The sequence below is a fragment of the Panicum virgatum genome, chromosome 5N (genome assembly GCF_016808335.1).
Source record: "Panicum virgatum strain AP13 chromosome 5N, P.virgatum_v5, whole genome shotgun sequence".
Classification (NCBI taxonomy): domain Eukaryota; kingdom Viridiplantae; phylum Streptophyta; class Magnoliopsida; order Poales; family Poaceae; genus Panicum; species Panicum virgatum.
In genome coordinates, this window is record NC_053149.1 from 34,211,747 (window position 1) to 34,231,770 (window position 20,024).

At 42.9% G+C, this 20,024-nt stretch overlaps 1 non-coding gene and 1 pseudogene across 1 annotated transcript; both read left to right on the forward strand.

The window, feature by feature from the left end:
* Nucleotides 1-457: 457 nt before the first annotated feature.
* On the forward strand, nt 458-561 carry LOC120677055. The gene has a single exon (XR_005676120.1). It is a non-coding gene; the product is annotated as a small nucleolar RNA R71 (small nucleolar RNA).
* Nucleotides 562-9,074: 8,513 nt separating this feature from the next.
* LOC120676812 lies at nt 9,075-12,112 on the forward strand (annotated as a pseudogene).
* Nucleotides 12,113-20,024: the final 7,912 nt, after the last annotated feature.

Consider the following 20,024-nt stretch of genomic DNA (forward strand, 5'->3'; position numbering starts at 1 on the left):
ACCTCCCTGAAAAGGTGGACGTGGCTGGTTCCACCCCTGACCTCCTTGTTGTGGACGGTACCCGTTGTTGTTGTTGTTGAGGTAGGCGCAGTCTTCACGGATTTCGGGGTAGTCGTTCCCCAAGTGTCCTTCATTACCACAGACTTCGCACGTGAAGTACGAACCCATGGCATAAACGGGATCATGGATCGGTTGTTTGCTCCCTTCCTCCATCTTCTTGATTAGGAGGTCCAGCTTCGCGGCAATCATATCCGTCTCTTTGACGGTATGCATGCCTTTGGTGTGGGGTTGGAGTCGTTCATCGCTCCACCCCTGATTGGAGACCATCTTCTCGACCAATGCTTTGGATTTGGCTATGGTTAGGTGGAGGAAGGCTCCTCCAGCAGCGGCATCAATGTTGGCTCGAGATGTCATTGTGAGCCCATTGTAGAAGCTTTGCAGGACGAGCCACTCATCCATGCTATGATGAGGACAGCCCAGGATGTATTCCTGCAGCCTCTCCCAAGTTTCTGGGATGGATTCCATCCCTGTCTGCTGGAAACTTGAAAGTCTCCTACGCAGGGCATTTGTTTTGCCCAGCGGGAAGAATTTTGCGAGGAACGCCTTGGAGCATTTGTCCCAGGTGTCGATGTCCTTTTCTTTACAAAACCACTGTTTCACCTTCCCCAGGAGGAAAAAGGGAAACAGACGAAGCTTGACAATGTCGACGGCGACACCCCGTATGACAACGGTGTCGCAGAGCTCCAGAAAATTCTGCAAATGTGCATTTGTGTCCTCATTTGGCTTGCCACAGAATGGGCTAGCCTGCACCATGTTGATGAGGCTTGATTTGAGCTCGAAGTTCACATCCCCGACATTGATGTTGGGGCCAGTGGCCACATTGTCGGTGGAGGGGACGGAGAACTCGCGGAGAGCCTTTTCAGCCATAGCCTCAAGAACGAGTGGTGCTTCCGAAATGGGTTCCTGTGCTAGGAGGATAGCGAGAGGAGGAACGACACGAGGTCATGTCCTTATCACGAGCCTCTCTGGATTGTCTGTGTAGTTTTCCGGCAGGGAGAAACTGGTCATACACTACCCCTGTCTTCTTTTCAAATCAAAAATAAAAGAAGACATAAAGTGACATTAGCCTGAAAGAGTAAAGACTATATCCTGAGTACAAGGTCTAAGTTAACATCAGCACAAATCTTTATTCATATGTCGCCCCCGGCAACGGCGCCAGAAATGGTTGTTGACATTTCTTAGCGCAATCACTAGGAATGGTTAATCCTTAGCAACAGCGCTAGAAATCCCTGTTGGCAGTCCTTAGTGCAATCACTAGAAATGAGGACGCCGAACCCATCCTAGCAACTGCACCCAAGATGTGCCACTCTCGTGGTATAATCAATATGATTACAGATGGATCCACAAGCGCACGGATATACCGTTGTAGCATTTCACCCAGAGAGTAAGGGTATCGTCATTTATTTGTGTCCCAAAGGACGGCAGTGGCAAAGGTATTGTACTTAACAATAACCATGACATTGTGCCTCAAGCAATAGGCAATACTCTAATAGGGGTAACTACAGATAAAGAATAAGCAAGGGTAATGCGACACAGCATACATCCATACTCCAAGAGGAAGGAATAAAGGAGAGAAACTATAAAACAAAGAACTACTCTATCCTACGTCAAGTCAGCAGGAGCTTAGGCTAGGTTAGGTGTCCTAGTGCTTCTATCCAAAGCTGGGGTTATGTTAGAACATGGTTAGGACTACAGGTGCCCGGAAAATGGGATAGCAGGGAGAAGGTCCCACACCGGAGTACATCCAGTCCCGTTACCTCTTTACATGAACTCCTACGCCGAACCCAAACGTCGAGGAGTACACTAAATGCAACACCGCTGTTACGCCAGACGGACAGGGCTGTCACCACCTGCCGTCTACCATAGTCACACCATGGAGCACGGTCATATCCGAAGGATCCCGCATACCCGAGCACCACGCTCGTGTATGAAGTCACTACTCTAGTGCCCCCAGGTCTCCCACCCTTCGGATGGACGAGTAGAACACTAGAGCAAGCCCGAAAGCACAACGAACCACTATCTGTACCCGGATCATTTGGCCTAACCAAGACCGTAGCATAACTTATGAACGAACTAAGCATGGATTGATAAACTATCAAGATAGTAAAGCAACCATGGCAAAACTCTATATTATGAATAGAAGTCTGACAAGTCGGATACAAAGCCATACCAGGAGCCGAGGATTGCTCAACGACCCCGAGGACGACTTGCTCGCAAAAGAGATCTAGCCTAGCTCCACTACCTAGCTAAGAGAGCAAGTCAGAGGAGAGGCTTCTTGGAGAGAATGGAATGAAGTGTGTGTGTGTGTGAGAGGGGTGAGAGGGGGCCCTATTTATACTAGTGGAGGTCGGTTCCCGCCAAATGCACATATGGAAGGTAATTAGGAGACTTGGGGCCGACTCCTCCTCGAAATGCACCTGGACGGGAGGCCGTCCAGGTTCGGCGGAGCCAGGGGGTCAGCCGGCCCCACCTGTCCACCTCTCATCCTTATCCTTCTCTAGCGGGCTGACATGTGTGCCCTGATATCTTTCCTTACATGCATTATGCATGGTGCGTCCGTTTGCTCTGCCAGATGGGCCCTCCTTGTAAGTGGGTGACGCCGGACGTGATATTCTGCGTAGTTGTATGGCGTCTGCTGGGTGTTTTCGTCTTATTCCGCTCCTACTCATCTGAAATGTATAAAACTCGAAAACAACTGTGGAGCAAGGTTAGTGATACAAATATGCGAGTAAGGCATGCAGTTTTCCATTATTATTGAGTATAGTTGATGGGTGAAAATGGCACTTAGGCACCGTCAACAGTGGAATGTGCTCGGACGGGGTTGAGTAGCATGGTTCTTATTCAGAACTCTAGTGCTGATCGGTTAGGATTGAATTCCGTAGGACTAACCAAGTGGGAAAAGCACTTTTTAAGAGGACAGTTAGGCCGTGACCTATTAAAGATTTCCTTTAGAAGGAAATGTTTGGGTTAGAGCGATGCTCTTATGAACTTGGTTGCCCAAGCAAACAGGGAGACTTGCATCGAATACTTGGAGAACCAAGTGCTTAGGTAGTATCCTGGTTACGTAGGTGAACAGGAGACTCTCGACAACTACTCGGGGTACCAAGAGAAAATGGAACACTCTATGAACTTGGTGTCTCGAGCAAGAGGGTGAATCCCTTCAAATACTCGAGGCAACAAGTCCTTAGTGTAACACCCTTGGTGGTCCAAGCAAGCGGGAGACTCGTGTCAACTACGTGGAGTACCAAGAACTTATCTTCTGTATGCTCCTTGGTTTTGGAGTAATTTTCAAAGTTGACCGATTAGGATAGACCTCATTAGATCACCCAAGTGGGAAAAACTTTTTTGAAAATATCCAGGACCTACTCGAGCCAGCGAGTAGGGTGTCCTTACCCAAGGACGGGGGTAACTTCTAAAATAGACCTGTTAGGATGAACCCCGTCGAGTTACCCAAGATGGAACCATGTTAGAAATATCCAAAGTTTACTCGAGCAGGCAAGTAAGGTCTCGAGTAAGGTGTCCCACATAAGGACTGGAGTGGTTTCTATGATAGACCTATCAGGATGAACCCGTCGAGTTACCCAAGATGGAACCAACTTAGAAATATCCACAACCTACTCGAGCCAGCAAGTAGGGTGTCCCATTACAAGGACTGGAGTGATTTCTAAAATAGATCTATAAGGATGAACCCCGTCGGGTTAACCAAGACTAAAATATTTTAAAAATATCCAAAACTTACTCGAGCGGGCAAGTAAGGTGTCCTACCCAAGGACTGGAGTAATTTCTAAGATAGGCCTGTTAGGATGAACCCCGTCGGGTTAACCAAGACAGGAATATCTTAAGAATATCCTAACCCTACTCGAGCCGGCGAGTAAGGTGTCCTACACAAGGACTGGAGTGATTTCTATGACAGACCTGTTAGGATGAACCCAGTCGAGTTACCCAAGATGGAACCATCTTAAAAATATCCACAACCTACTCGAACCAGCGAGTAGGGTGTCCCATTACAAGTACTGGAGTAACTGTTAAAATAGGATGGTTAGGGTGAACCCCGTCGGGTTACCCAAGTGGAACATATTTTAGGAGCACTCTTGATAATAAACCATAGCTCTAAAGGACTACTCGATTGTTTCTCTATGTTGAGGAAAGCATGTGGAGTATGGATCGGATGAGTGAGAGCAAAGTAGTCGATTTGTAAGGAAATCAACTTTTATTGAGAACTTGTCATAATTACAACAATTTGTAAAATGACAGACTCTGACTCTTAAGACCTACCCCTTGTTCGTAGCGCATGAGCAATGGTTTAAATAGCTGATTTATGAAACAAAATATTTGGAGGTAATTTAATCGATCTAATAGTCAACTTGATTTTGGGTAAAGTTTCCTTTACCAAGGGTGCCCCGAGGGCTTTGCGGAGTGAGTTGCACTCGAAGATCGTGTGGGAGCTCTTTGGGTGCATAAAACACTTGCGTAAGAGCATTTTGTTGATCTTGTCACTTCCAAGAGATGTTTCTCCATGGTGTTGGGTGCGAGGCTTACCCTGAGGGAGGGTACTTGCCGGCTTGCGTTTCTTGAAGGATGTGGAGGCGTGTGCTGGGATGTGATAGTTGGAAGAGGGGCTGTAAGCCTTACTTTCCTCGCGCTCCTTTCTCCTTGAGATGATGATGTTGCGTGCGTCACGACCAATGTTGATGACATTGCGAAGATCACTATTGGAGGAGTCATAGTTGTCGCCATACTGTTCTTGTTGGCGGTTGGCCACGTGCTGGCGCCTGAATCCTCTTTTCTAATTAAGTAGGCGACGATGCTCGTAGAGGTCTTCTGCTGCTGGCTGCTCCTCAAGTTTTACAGTTACTATGACGGCTGGAGGAGGTGCAGGCGGGTCTTGTTTGATAGTAGCTTCGACTTCTGTGACTGCAGGAGGAGTAGTTTCCATGTTGTTAGAGAGGTACTCGTCATAGTCATCAGAATTGTAGTCGTCAAGATTAAGACGCTCCATCGAATCATCCTTTGATTCGTGGAGCTCTTGGCCTTGTTTTCTAGCTGACAGATTTATTGGGGCGCCTTACAAGAAAGGGTGATATGATGGCTGAGAGCTACAAGCTTTGAGGAGTTGAGGGCCTGTCTCCTCGAGGCGCACAGTCCGTCCTTGTGGAGTGGCATATATGACCAATTTAGGGAGGGAGTCCTGATCGGACTTGGAGTTCTCAGTCGAGTTGGATTTGACTTCCTTGCTATACTGGATTAGGTCATCTAGTTCATCCTCCAGGTCATCAGAGTACTCGGAGTCGGAGTCGGTTAGGCCACCGATTTTGGAATATGTGTGCTTTGGGTGAGCAAGAAGCGGGATGCCCATCTCTACACGGAGGGCATTCTCATTCATCCAATGTAGCCACGATTGAGTAGGAGTCAATCCTTTTGGCTCTTTAATCCAGGGTTTGTCAAAATTCGAGTTGCTAGATTGTTCAGGAGCTTTAGATTTCCCCTCTTTAAGCTTGACTAATTCCAGAGGGCATTTGCCATCTGGGGTGGTTGGGCCATGGCATCCATAAACAAGTCGACGTTGTCTGACTAATCCTTGAGATCGTTGAATGGTTAGAGGTTGTCAAGACTTTCCATGAACTGGTCGAAATCCTGATCGAATAGGGGATCAGAAATATCAGTTGGTTCAGGAGTCCACTTGTGATCAGGTTTCGGTAAAGGAATCTGGGGTTTCCCAGAGGGAGACGGTCCCATCCATACAAGCCTGCGGTTTGCCTCTTCGAGTTTCCCACAGGTTTCTCCTCCCAAGTTCCGCTTTTTGTTTTGCAGAGTGCTTTCGGCCATCTTGATGCAGTCGATGAGCTTAGAATCTACTCGATCGATCCCTGAAAACATATTGCCCAACCGTTTTGGCGGCGGGTTCAATGTTTCTGGGTTCTGTTGTATGCCGGATGAGCCAAGGGCGGATTCTGCAAGCTTGATGCACCCCTCTATCGATCAAGAGACTCGATCTACTCCATCAAGTAGATCTGAGTTAACGATCTTGGGGCGTTTTACTGACTTGAGGTAAGCCAAGTATTTTCCGAGGGTTTCGGAAAAGTGCAGGTTTTCAGAGTCAGAGTTTGTATCGAACTCGCCTAACTCGTGGATTGGAGTCGACATGTTTTCTGTGCTATCCGATTTGAGCTCGAACGGAGCTTGTTTTCCGTCGAGTTCTGCAGTCTTGCAGATTTCGGCGGGTTGGTTGATGGTTTTCAGCTAAGGCAAATTGGGCGTGACGAGATGGCTGGAGAAGCCGCCCGATCCATTAGCCGTGCAAGCCCAGGAGCCGAAAATGAGACTTGTGCCATCAGGCACATTGTTGGCGTTGCTTGATTCAGCCATAGAATTTGCCAATGAACTCGCGCGACTCCCCTACCTGGCGCCAGCTGTCGGTGTTTACCGCCAAGCCTGCTCAGGGATACCCTTAGCAGTAGGATTGTAGGTACGGATCGACTGCTCTGGAACTCGATGGTGCAAAGAACACAAGGATTTATACAGGTTCGGGCTGCGAAGTGCGTGATACACTACGTCCTGTGTGGTTGCTTGTATTGCCTTAGGTGTTGATGTGTTTCGAGGGGGGGTCCCTGCCCGCCCTTATATGTTCGGGGGGATAGGGTTACATGGAAAGTCCTAGCGGAGTACAGTTGGAAACCTACTACAACACAATCGGGTAGTTTTCTTTGTACTGCAGCTAATTCTACGCCTATTCGGGTAGTTACAAGAGAGGTAAAGTACATCCATGAGCTATCCCTTACTCTAGAACATTCTATGTCTATAAGCAGTCCCGTTGCCACGGGCCTGACAGCATCATGTCGCCATGATCATCTGATCAGGCTATAGGGTCGCAACTTTCCGACGAGATCGCCTTTGGCTTGATGGAGTTGGTTAAGTGGCTATCAAAGCCGCCTGAACCATTGGCGACGCAGACCCATGAGCCGAATACGAAGGTGGCGCCTTGAGGAAACGCCATAGTGCTGAAAGCGAAGGTGGCTATCGAATTCGCCGATGAACTCGCTGAATCCCCTACCTGGCGCACCAGCTGTCGGTGTTTATCGCCAAGCCTGCTCAGGGATACCCTTAGCAGTAGGATTGTAGGTAGGGATCGACTAGCTCTGGAACTCGATGGTGCAAGGAACACAAGGATTTAGACAGGTTCGGGCCGCGAGATGCGTAATACCCTACGTCCTGTGTGGTTGCTTGTATTGACTTAGGTGTTGATGTCTTTTGAGGGGGCCCTGCCCGCCCTTATATATTCCGGGGGAACAGGGTTACATGAAAAGTCCTAACTGAGTACTGTTGGAGTCCTACTACAACTCGGTCGGGTAGTTTTCTTGTACTGCAGTTAATTCTATGCCTATTCGGGTAGTTACAAGAGCGATAAGGTATATCCATGTGTTATCCCTTATTTTAGAACATTCTATGCCTATAAACAGTCCCGCTGCCCCAGGTCTGACACAATCGGTTACGAATGAATTCATCTGGTCTCATAGTTTCTTGGCACGATTTCTTGTTAGTGGCCCTTGATTTGTATATTTGATGTTGGATGGTGAATATTTGACATTTGAAGTAGCATGCACGGATGGGATGTCCTCATCAATCAGTGACCGCAAAACTCTATGACTGTAGGGCTTTAGTTAAACTTTTGTAATCGGTACTTCACAAACTTCGTTTCTAAAGTTGTAATATATCCGCACCTCTATATCATTGTTGTATAATAGATGTGAAGCTTTGAGAAAGTGCTCCTATATGCGTGTTTGTGAGATGGTTGGAAATGTGGACAGTTCGAGATAAGCCTGATGGACTACCGGGTTGATACCATTTCAGGAGTGTGATGGAATTATTCTAGGTAAGGATGATCGGTCACTCTCGAGCCGGTTTAAATTGAATGGTTGTGGCATACTTAGGCAGGTTAAATATAACTGAATGTTGACGGTCGTTAAGTATAAAATATAATCGTTAATCTTTTTCAACTGCTATCTTCCCCACGGAAAACAAATAATGATACCATAAATGCTCAGGGTGAAATGCTTTCAACGGTATCTGCATGCTTGAAGTATTAGTGACCATAAGAAATACCTAAATGCCATTCTAGTTAGTTATAAGTTTGATGAATAAGCTAAAAGGAAGTATTGATATTTATGATACTGAATAAGTATTATTGGATCCAATATGAAATATATGTTTGTAGTAATCTATTTATCTATTATAAATGCTGATATTTTTATTCATAAGTTTTATTAAATAAAAAGAAAGGCTGATTTAGATCTGAAACTACGCTGATTTGTTTCTTAGGTGGAAGGGGGAAAGATACAGCACCTCAACAAGTAGCCTGATCGGTGCAATAATACCCCCTTGTAAAAGAAAAAAATCGGTCGTATCTATATATCCCTTTGAACGTCAACCTCCACGTCTCCACCTCGCCCCCTCAGCTAGACACGTCTAATATTGACGCGCGCTGTTGCATAAAGAATCGCCCACTGCCTCGGCGTCCGGCGGTGCGTTCGACCCTCTTGCCCTTTCTGTGTTCGCATCATCTATCTGATATCCTGGCCTGCAAGGAATAGTTGGATCAATTACAGCCCCTGCTCTGTTCGTCCTCTGCTGCGTCCCTTCGGCTGCTGGTGCTACCAATCCAAGGAAAAACAAAGGAAGTGAGTACTCGACTGCCGCTTTTACAATTCTATTGTTGTTCCACATATATCTTACAAAATCATCTACACTCTGCAACCAGAACGATGAGACTTCCAAGAGAAAAATAGCAGACAGTCACCGTCAGGCTGTTGAAGTATCCAGATCCAGTCAACATTTTGCTTCAAAAGAAAGCTTCTGCATTACTGGGATTTTGGCTATTCAACTTTGTGGTGCTCATCATTTTGCTTCAAAAGAAAGCTTCTGCATTACTGGGATTTTGACTATTCAACTTTGTGGTGCTCATGAGTCTTCACTTAATGATCATTGATGCTTGAAAGGTACTATTCTAGAAATAACTTGTCCTGTGGTCTTACATACTTGCACAAATTTCTGTAGAATAAGCCGACAGATTGGACTGGTACCCAAAGGGCTTATTCTGTTTCTTTTCCCTTCTTTCTCGTCGTGCATATAGACTCACGTGCCTGGAAGAAATTTATATCGTGGACTTTCAGGTTTGTTATAAGGATATTGCTCTTTGCATGACGGACAAATTGACTGTTTAGTTAGACAATTCTATTTGATTTTCTTATAAATCCTTCTTTGAGGACCCCTAGTGAGGGAGAAAGAAGTACCGATATTTCCCATGCACGGTGCATCCTTGCTCCTTCTATTTATGCTGTTTAACGGCTTGTTTCAAATTTTTTTCGCTGCATCCTCATTGTTTTTGCTCCTAATTGTGGTGTCGCTTCTGCAGTGCTGCCTTCCTGTTTTTGTATACACGGTGGAGATTCTGTGGCCTGTGATTCTCTGCGGGAAAATCAGATATGCTATATAGGATCTCCTCAGAGGACTTCGAAGCTTATTGATGATTATCTCAAGTACAAAACGGTGACCATGCAATACTTTAACAAGTTGATGGCCCTTGTTTTCTTGCTTGGCTTCTATTCTTCCCGCTCCGCCGCTGCTCGGCCATCCACTTTAGGTCTCCAGAACAATTGGATCATTTCTGAAATGATGATGCAGAGTAAAATATACATGGGCATAATCAACACTTATATTCTTCCTGTTCTCTACAACAGTGGAATGTCGTATGGAACTTTTTTTGGCTTCTATACCATGGATGGTGATTCATTTATTCTGGTTGTAGCGTTTTCGGTTTCGGGGACCCAAGATCCTGTGGTCTGGTCTGCCAACCCTGACAATCCTGTAAGCCAGTTAGCCGTCTTGAGCTTCACCAGTGAAGGGGATTTGCTCCTCCAAGATGGTGGCAGGTTCATCTGGTCCACAGCCACGAAGAACATGTCAGTCGCAGGCATGAGTCTTGATCTTTCAGGAAATCTTGTGCTTTTTGATCGGAGTAATTCCTCAGTCTGGCAGTCTTTTGACCACCCAACAAATACTTTGGTCATGGGGCAGTCACTTTGTAGGGGAATGAATCTTACTGCCAAGCCATCGAAAACAAAATGGTCATCTTCCAGGTTTTATCTTTCTGCAGAGTGGAATGGGCTGCTCCACTCTTTCAGTCCAGCAGCTTACACACAGCTATTCCAAACCACAGCTACAACTACTTCTAGCCAAACAACATGCTACACGTTTGTCAATGGAAGCCTTGGGTTCCCAGATAAGATCTTCTCATTACCGTCAGCAAGTTCATTGCAGTTCATGAGGTTAGAATCTGACGGGCATTTGAGACTTTATGAGATGCTGGGGCCTAACTCACCCCGGATGTTGTTGGATGTATTAAGCACAGTCCTTGCCTTCTGCGATTACCCATTTTCCTGTGGTGATTATGGCGTTTGCAATAGTGGGCAATGTTCTTGTCCTAGTTTAAGCTCTTTTATGTTCCAAAATGAAAGGCTTCCAGGTGCTGGATGCGCACCCTTGTCAAGCATCTCCTGCAAACATGCTCACCATCACAAGTTGATACCACTCAACAACATTTCTTACTTTAGTTACAGTTCGTTTTTAAAGCTAGCTGCTCCAGTTTATTCAGAAAATGACTGCAAGCAATCTTGTTTAACGAATCGCTCTTGCAAAGTAGTGATTTTTAATTCTGATATTGGTGCTGGATCCTGCTTATTGTTATCAGAGCAGATGCTAATTTTATTTGCCGATAATTCATCAAATCACTTCTCGGCATTTGTTAAGATACAGGATAACCTCCCGGAAAAAAGGAGGGCGATTATTATTGTCTGCTCCACAGTTGCTGGTTTTTCTCTAATATCAGTATTAGTTTGTGCTGTCATATGGAATAAGTGCAAGAAAGACAAGGAACCTTTCTTTGATGGCATACCTGGAATACCAAAGTGTTTCTCCTTTGATGAGTTGAAGGTTGCTACCCGGAACTTCAGTATAAAGCTGGGACATGGTGGTTTCGGATCAGTCTTCAAAGGCATGATAGGGAACGAAACCATTGCTGTCAAACGCTTGGAGGGTGTCGAACAAGGAACAGAAGAGTTCTTGGCAGAGGTCAAGACGATTGGTAGAATGCATCACCATAACCTTGTTAGGTTAGTAGGATTTTGTGCTGAGAAATCACATAAGCTCCTTGTCTACGAGTACTTGTCAAATGGCTCACTGGATAAATGGATTTTCCACATAAATCCAGTTTCACTCTTTCTTGGAAAACTAGACGTAGCATCATCATTGCAATTGCTAGGGGTTTGTCTTACCTCCATGAAGAATGCAAGGAAAAGATTGCACATTTAGACATCAAGCCACAACATATTCTCCTGGATGACAAATTCAACGCAAAACTCTCAGATTTTGGTCTTTCAAAGATGATAAACAGGGACCAGAGCAAAGTAATGACCAGAATGCGAGGCACGCATGGTTATCTAGCACCTGAATGGCTGGGCTCAAAAATCACTGAGAAGGCTGACATCTACAGCTTTGGAATTGTGATGATCGAAATCATTTGTGGTCGGGAAAATTTGGATGAATCGGAGCCCGAGGATAGCATACACTTGATAAGCCTGCGTCAAGAGAAGGCAAGGTCCGGTGAGCTGTCCGATTTGGTGACAGTAGCAGCAATGACATGAAATCCCATATGGAGGAGGTCATGCAAACAATGAAGCTTGCAATGTGGTGCTTGCAGGTTGATAGTAGCAGAAGGCCTTTAATGTCCACTGTCGCCAAGGTGTTGGAAGGTGTGAGGAGCTTAGATGGCACACCTGACTGTACTTTTCTCCCAAGTTTTGCGTCAAGCAACATCGGTATAATGGGGTCATGTTCTTCCTATGTGCCTAGTGAGTCACATTTATCAGGACCTAGGTGGTAACTGTAAAGTGTCTATTCACCTTTGGTTTGGTTACTATTTTTCATTTTAATATATGTCTTATTGTAGCATATAAATAAATTATGGTCAGATCATATTGATGTGGCATACTCCTCTCTAGCATGCCCATAATACTGTCAAATGCCATAAAAACCGGTGAGATTGATGGGTTACTTTTATTTTTTTTTCATGAAACAGGAGGGGTAGTCCCCTACTGGTTATATATTAAAAGAGGCAAAAAAAAGTGCAAGTACAAAGTTCATAAAGAAACAAAAAAAGAGACAAAGAAAATGAAAAAAATTACACATGGGCTTCTAGCCATGAGGACATGAATGGTTGCTTTCTGATGTTTGCTCTTAGGATAACTAAGGCAAATTCTTTCTTGAAGTGCTGCCAACAGGCCTCTTGTGATGGCTGGATTCCTCGAAAAATGAGATCATTTCTTTGCATCCAAATACACCAGCTCATAACTATAATTATCTCCATAAAAAAGGGGACATGTAATTGGGTCCTGAATTGCTCCAAAGCAGCAAATGGACCTTCTTGATCAATCGGGAGGTCAAGCAGACTCCAACAGGCTTGAGCAAAAGGGCAAAAAATGAAGAGATGAGTAGATGATTCATCCACTTGTTGAGAACAGCAAACAGACGTGTAATCCGGCAGTTCCATATTTCTCCTTCTAAGCAATTCCCTTGTACTTAATCTGTCTTTCATGAGCAGCCAAAAGAACACTTTATGCTTATTCTGACAAGAGGAGTTCCAAAGCCATGTGAAAGCATCATGCCCTACCCTGTGACCAGTAAGATACTTATAAGCTTTAGCAGAAGAGTAGAATGGGGAACCCCAGATGTAGGACCAAATATCTTTCTCATCTAGGTCTTGTACAGAGTTAAGATCTTCAGCTAGGGTGATCAGTTGCTGTAGTGCTTGATTAGAAATGGGAAGGTGGAAGAGTGAAGCTAGTCCACCTGCAGAGATAGCTGATGACACTGAGATGTGAATCTTCTTGGCAAAGGAAAATAATTCAGGGAATCTTTGACTTGGCACCCTGTGTAACCAAAGGCCGTCCCACAAGAGGCAACTAGCTCCATCTCTGATGTTAACCATTGCTAAACCTTTATATGAGTCTAGCAATTTCAAGATGTCTCTCCACCAAAAGGATCCCTTTTTCCTTGTTATGCTGGGTAGAGTACCATTGCTATAGTGAAGTTCCCATACAAGCTGGACCCAGAGAGTGTCCACTCTGTTGAAGAATTTGTGCAGATGCTTGAGTAGAAGAGCATCATTTTGTGTTTTGATATTCAGCACACCTAAACCCCCTTCCTTTTTCGGCAGGCAGACCATCTCCCAAGCTACTTTAGGTGGGTGTCTAGCATTAATATCCGAGCCCCTCCAGAGACAGTGTTTTCTATACTTATCCACCTGTTTTATCAATGTTTTGTGGAGCTTGAAAGTGCACATGAAAAACATGGGTAATGCTGTGAAAATAGATTTAGTAACCTTAAGACGACCAGCTTGTGAGAGCATAGATGATGTGCATGAAAGCCTTCTTTCACATCTATTGACCAAAGGCGGGAAGTCTAAAACTTTTGGCTTTGTTAGGCCTAGAGGGAGACCTAGATATGTGAAAGGAAGTTTGCCTATTACACAGTCAAAAGGTGTTGCAAGAATGGAAGCTTGATCTTCTAGAGTGTTGATGGGGATCATCATTGATTTAGAGAATTTTACTTTGAGTCTTGTAGAGAGAGAAAATGGCTGAAGGAGACCTTTAAGATGATCAAGTTGCCTTGGGCAGGCTTCCATGATGATCAAAGTATCATCTGTATACTGATGAATTGGGAAATCGTGACAGTGCAAAAGAGGAATGGGAAGGTTTAGATTGCCAGAGTCTTTAGCCTTGTTTAAAACCGATTGCAAAAGATCAGCTGCAAGTACAAAGAGTAGAGGTGATAGAGGATCTCCTTGTCTAACACCTCTTCTGCACTGTATAGTTTTGCCAGGGACACCATTAAGCAAAATTGAAGATGTACCAAATGTGAAAATCATATTCATGCATTGCAACCATTTTGGTCCAAAACCTTTATTTTCCATGATGGAGAGGACAGCTTGATGCTCTATTTTATCAAAAGCCTTTTCAAAATTCAATTTAAGGATCACCATTTCTTTTCTTGACTGATGACAGGCATGAAGGTATTCCAGTGCCCAAGCAACACAGTCTTGGATGGTTCTGGTTTGAATGAATCTATATTGATTTTTATGGATTAGTGCCTGAATTATTTTTTGTAACCTATTGGCAAGCAATTTTGTAATGATTTTCATTGAAGTATTCAATAGGGAAATAGGTCTAAAGTCTGATGCTCTGGCTGCATTATCAGATTTGGGACTGAGTGCAATGTAGGACCCATTAATGCTTTGCAAGCAAATGTCCCCATTATAAAAATCATGACACAGGTTATAGATGTTTTCCTTGATGATGGGCCAACATTTCTTAATGAAGTTAGTGTTAAATCCATCTGGGCCAGGAGACTTGTCTGATGGGAGATGCTGGACAACGAGATCAATTTCTTCATTAATGAAAGGATCATCTAGTCAGCTTAGATCCTCAGAATTCTGCAGAAGTGAACTTAGGTCAAGAAGCATTGAGTTAAATTCTGTGGTCCCCAACCTGTCCTTGTAAGCTTCCCAAAGAATTATAGCTTTTGATTGGTGGGTAGTGTGAGAGGTGCCATCAGAGTCTTCCAGACAAGTAATGAGGTTTCTCCTGTGCTTAATAGTTGCATGTGCATGGAAGAAATTAGTGCCCACATCACCTTCTTTAACCCATCTAATATAACAATGTTGTTTCCGGTAGATCTTTTGTTGCCTGAGAAGGAAAAGAAGTTTGTCTTCTAACACAGCCTTGAAATTCCGTTCCATTAAAGTGAGATCTCTAAATTCTTCAATCATACATAAAAATTGCAGAATGAGCTTGACATTCCTTATATTTTCCTTAAGATTTGAGAGATGTGACTGCCATGCCTTGACCACTCTCCTAAGATTTTTGAATTTAGATGTGAGTCTTTTTGCCATGTCAGTTTGATGAGTAGGGATGGACCACCCATGCTGAACCAATTCCATAAAATTTTCATGTGCCATAAGATAGTTTTCAAATCGGAAAACAGCCCCCTTTGGAATATCTATTGCAATGGACACTAAGGGAACATGGTTAGAAGTTTCCATGTTGAGTGTAGAAGCTGAAGTATTGGGGAAAATTGAAGTCCATGAAGAGAATGTAAAGAACCAATCAAATGTCTCTCTTTTTGTTGCCTGTAGGCAAACAATATCACAACCAGATTCTACAATCTTATCACGAATAGCATCCCATTTTTTTCTCAGAATTTAAACATTTGACATTCCAACTCAGAACTTTCCACGATCTAGTGTTCGAGGAGTTATCCATAAAAAACAAATAAAAGAGGAACATGAGAGTCGACATGAACTAGATGCCAACAAGACCGGACTAGAATAGAAAGGGACAGATTGGAAGAGTTTTGCCATGACCTAAGGATAAGGTGAGGTTCTAAATTATTACATAGCAAAATAAAAGCACACAAGAAATGCAAAAGCAGGTATGTGTGCATCAGGCCCCAGACTTCACTTCCTTGACTTCTTGTTATCTTTCTTGGATGCATCATCATTGGGATCATCATTGTTGGGCTTATTTTTTGGTGCCTTCTTCCTACCAGGGGAAGGCACAGGTGGTTTCTTCTTCTTCTGGAGAGCATGCACTGTCAAATGTTTCTCATCCACTTTGCAGAAAGAAGCTCCCAAGTCTTTAATTATGGAGGGAGATAAATTGGGGGCTAGACTGTGCAGCCAAGACAATTTTTTGAAGAACATTGTGGGTCCTTGAAACTTTTCTTGATACTCAACATCCTTTTGCTTCTCCTTTTACTAGGAGCTTCTAAGACCTCAGCATGTTTTGCCTGTTCAGCTTTTTCCAGAAATATTTTCAACCAAGGGCCAAAGGAGGGAGAAATCTCGTGGGAAAGCTGTTCAACTGTTGTTCCAAGAGAGCTGTGATATTCCTCTACTATTTCTTTCCCTTTTCTTTTGGGTGGAGACACACATTGATCACCAATCTCAGATGCCCCAGGGGGCAAGGCTGAAGCTTCAACATCAGGCAGAGGCTAGTTGCAGAGTGGAACAGTGATTACAGGATACTTATCAGGTAGAGAGAACTCTAGTCCTAATGACAGATCGCCCATGTGATTCAAAGCTTGGGAGCTGAGGAATTTTTTGGCCCAAGTGAAGCTACTTGGGTTAGATAAAAGTGCAGTGAAAAAATCTGTCCAGAGTTGTGGAACCAAAACAGATGAGTGGGCTTTGCCAGATATAAAGAAATTGGCCCAGAGTCTAATGGCCTCAGCATTTGGCTTGAACTGAGGTTGCAGGTGCCTGAAGATTGGGTCAGCAGAAGACTCTATAAGTTGCACAAAGCCAAGTTGAATCTAATTAACCTGGTCTTCCTCCTCAGGAAACTCCATCAGCTCATCAGGATGAATCTCATCAGGATTGATTTGTTCTGCAGGAATGAAGACCACCACATGAACATTTTCTTCCATGACCTGCATATTATCATCAGAACCAGCTTCTGAGGGAGAATCTTCATCTATCACATCTTCCATCTGAGGGCCAACAAAAGGCTGTTGCCGTTGATGGAAGCACATAGTACTTGACACAAGTTTTTTTCTCCAATGCGCAGGAGAGCTGCGCATCAATATATTAAGAAGAAAGAAAAGGGGGGGGGGGAGAGCCCCCAAAACAAAAATGTTACAGGGATAAAGGATCTGTAACACACCCTATGAAGAACACACTCTCTTAGACACACTAAACACTTAAAGGACCAGACCACCTGCACAGGGCAATTAGGAGGTGGGAGCTAGGGCAAGGAGATAAGAAACTCCTTGAGCCCCAGCTACAGACCACAGTTGGACCTCTTCTCTAAAGGCTGCCATGACCAGGGATAAATTAGGAGTTCCTCCATTAAATACACAGTAATTCCTATGCTTCCACACTAACCAAGATCCTAGAATAATGATGGAATTGATTCCCTTTTGAACCTGACCGGAGAACCTGCTGCTAGTTTCCCCCCACCAATGAATAAAGCAGTGATCATCCAACTGTGGCGCCAAGGTTTGCAGCCCAAACTGCTGCATGGTATGGACCCAGAACTGTCGGGTGAAGACACAAGAGACCAATAAGTGATCAATTGTTTCTCCAACCTAATCACAAAGTGGGCATTTCGGTGGGTGGTTAATGCCCCTTTTAGCAAGTCTATCTGTTGTCCAGACCCTATTGTGTGCCACCGTCCACATGAAGAACTTGCATTTCCCTGGAGCCCAACTTTTCCATATTCTCTCCCACGAACCAAAATGAGTAGCTCCAATGAAAAAGGCCTCATAGGCTGATTTAGTGGTGTATATCCCAGAATTTGAAAACCTCCAAATATGTATGTCCTCCACTTCTAGCTGCAATTCAACAATAGAAAGGAGGTCCCAAAGGTAGAGATATTCCACTAGAACCTGCACACTTAAAGCTCCTCTAATGTCTGAAATCCATCTTCCACCTGTGAGAGCATCATAAACCGTTCTTTTCCTTGCTCTTGCTGGTATTGCACTAAACAAATGATGACAATGACACAAGGCATTTAGTTATAGATTTTGACAATGACACATCCTTACACCTGTATCTCAATAATAGCATTTTGCTAGCATCGAATTACATACTATGTAGGGAGTAGAGACTAGGCAAATTCACCATGTATGATTTTGCAGTCTGGCCATGGAAAGGGCCGCTGCCGAAACGGCGGCAGCTAAGCCGGCGCCGATTAGGCTCACTGTGTTCATGTCACCATAGTCGAGGTGCTCGGGGCGATCCAGAGTGCCCAGCGAGAGCCATATTTTCAAAATCGAATTCCCATCACTGATCGTCCGAGCCAGGAACTTCTTATCTACTGATGGGGTATATAGGGTCCACGGATGCTTACGCCCAGCACCGCCCCACGTGCCTTTCACTCTATGCCTTTTTCGGCCCATTAATATACACAGCAGCCTATATAATATATTTATTGTGTTATTTCAGCCTATATACGGAGAAAGTATTTTTATAATTTTTTTATATTTGCACTGATTTACTTTTGCATATGTGTATTCTGGAATAGTTTAATTATTCATCGCTTGAGGTGATGGATCTTTTCGCAAATCATCACCTCAAAGCGAATATGGGCCATCAGCCCACCAATGAAGTGCGCCCGCATGTGTATGGCTAATAAAAGAGAAGAGAGATCTGCATGCATGTAGCACAATGACATCACCCACATGTATGCAAAATTCGAAACTGAAAAACTTATAACTATTAAACCAAGCATCTAAATTAAATTTGAGTTGCATCATTATCTTTGTTATGACAAATTCTTTGAAACAAGATCACACTTGGCTATGTTTGTACCATATTTTCACGAACAAAAAATTAAACATAATGAATAAATAATAATGTACAATGAACAAAATGTTAAGCACAGCGAACATTTGATTATAGGATATGTAATGGAGAATGAATTGCAAAAAAATAGATCAACGTCACGGAACAATTTAATATACAAAATGAACACACAATTTGGCGTTGCCAACAAATTAGATACATGCAGATAATTAATTTCACATAAGATAAATATATCTACAATACAATTAAATATATATTAATAACATACAATTTATAATCATTTTACATGTAAAAGATTATTTTTATAAGTATACATACACGTGCTAAACAAATTAGCATATAATATATAAATTATTACACGCACCAATTTATGAATCTATAATACAAAGAAATTAATCTCCATGTAAAAAGATATACTAAGTAATACCAAATTTGGAATGTATTGAGGTGACAAATCGGTCTATGAAAAGAGATATATACTAGGTAAGCACAAATACGCTAATTGTTGTAGTGACAACATGAAAAAAAAATTGAAAAAAAAAGAAAAAAAAAGCTGCCCTAAAACAAGGAAGAAAGAACGGACATAAGAAAAAAAACACATCAAAAAGGGAAGAAGAAGAAGAAGATAAAATGATGGAAAAATGAAAAAAATGTAAAAGAAGAGAAGCTAATAGAATTAGAAAGAAGAAACGAAATAAGAATGCATGTCTGACAATATTGTCTAGCTAGTGGTTAGGCATATAATCTCACATACATTGAAATAGACAATAGTAGTAAATATATTTTTATTTATACTATCACACATCTTTCTGCTCATTTTCCTCACACGGCCTTACATGCATAGATATAGTATATTAAAACTGCAATAAGTTGTTGGGCTAATTTAGCACGACGACCCACCTAAGATTGGCTTCAAACAAAGCAAATGAACTACATGATGAAAGTAAAATGCCTAAGGGAATATAGATGCATGCAGCAATGCAGATGTGTAGCAGTAGTGTGTATGCAGTAAATACAGACTACATTCTTTATGCATGAGCGCCATTCAGATGCCTGCATCAAACACAAATTGATGTTATGTAGAATATTTCCAGTTGAGTTTTATAGGTAGTAAACCTGTATATTTCTAAGTAAAACGACTATATTAATGTTTAGTACAGACTAGAACAGGATGTCTATGCTCGCTAAAATTTATATTTTAAAAAGGTTAGTTACTAAGATTTAGATTATAATTTGTTATACCAACAATGTAATATATGGCATAAGGTTGACTCTAGTTTGACCCTAAACACCTGAAAGAGCAACGGACTTCAGTTATATTTAGTAACAGATAATCACTGATTTGGTAGCTAATAAGATGTAGTTATCATAGTTGTAGGTTAAGATACATGAATAATATCAGATTTGAACTTCACAATCTCCGAAATGATCTTAGTAAGTCCTGACTGCTAGCAAAAATGGGACTTCTCCATACATGGAACATGGGAAGGGTGTATTTAGATTACTTTGCATTTTGCGTTTTTGCATTTTTGGAAGGGAATCTTCAATA